Genomic DNA, 1176 nt, shown 5'->3' with positions numbered 1-1176 from the left:
CCAAGAATATTCCAGTCTCTCTTTCTCTATTAGTTTATCTCTTTTTCTTATGTTCTTAAAATATGCACACCAGAACTATAATAGTAAGACAAAATTACGATTAATAGTTACCACGCAACATTAACAAATTTTAGCGGAAAGCGAGTTAAGGATGTAAGTGGAAACTTGACTACTTCCGATGTAAATTACAAACACGAAGATTTCGGAGCTTAAAGTTAACATACGTAAGACTTTAGGGTTTAAATGAGAAAAACCTGTTTTATCTTATATTGTTTGGACTACTGGATCTTCTCAAGATATACTGTAAAGTATCCATATTCAATGTTTTTATATTTAGGTTGGAGTGCGCGCAATTGGCCGCGGTGTAGTTTGACGGTGAAAGTTCGTCTTCTGTGCTTGGATTCAAGGCGTGGGTCTACCTCAAGCTTGATGGGCGCAATTTGCTCATACTCAAATCATTGATGATTTCAATGCTAGCTGTAACCTGTACAGGAATTTTTTATTATTAAATGAAAAAACAAAAATGCTAATAGATTTTCCCTCAAGTTAATCAGACTCGTTGTGACCGTAACGGTTTCCTGGGTATCGAACTCCGTCCATGTACGTATAAACTAACATAGTCAATGAAAATGATAGGAAAAAGATTGGATCGATCGTGAAGTACTGTACAATTCAAGCTGGCATTATTGATATGGCACTGACTTATCTTAATTATAGTGTAGCAAACCAAACAACTCATGCGAAATCCAACAACAGTATCTATTTACGTTTACAGCCCTATTTCCGCACAACACTTTTTGCTAATTAAATTTCAAACAGCCGATGAAGTTTTCCCTAGTTTATCCATGCAGGCGTGCTTTGAAATTGAACACTTCTTAAAAGTCAAGACACTAAGCTGCAGGCAACCTATTATTCACTTGCAAATTTGATTTTCCCAGGCTTCCTTATAATGGATTATATTACCATTAACAGCTTTGAATATATTTTGACCAAGCATATTCATAGCAGTTTAGAAACATATGCTGTATACGAAGTCGATGGATGCATGGTCTTTTTTCTTTTATCTTTTTCCCGTGAGAGGAAACTTAGCTTATGACCGGCCAAGTAAATCTCGAGGTCTTGAGCCTCTCTTCTGCAATTCAGACCCCAGTTGAATTGCATAAGTGTTCTACTGCG

Source organism: Asparagus officinalis, chromosome 4 (genome assembly GCF_001876935.1).
Source record: "Asparagus officinalis chromosome 4, Aspof.V1, whole genome shotgun sequence".
NCBI lineage: Eukaryota > Viridiplantae > Streptophyta > Magnoliopsida > Asparagales > Asparagaceae > Asparagus > Asparagus officinalis.
This window is presented reverse-complemented; position numbering follows the sequence as displayed.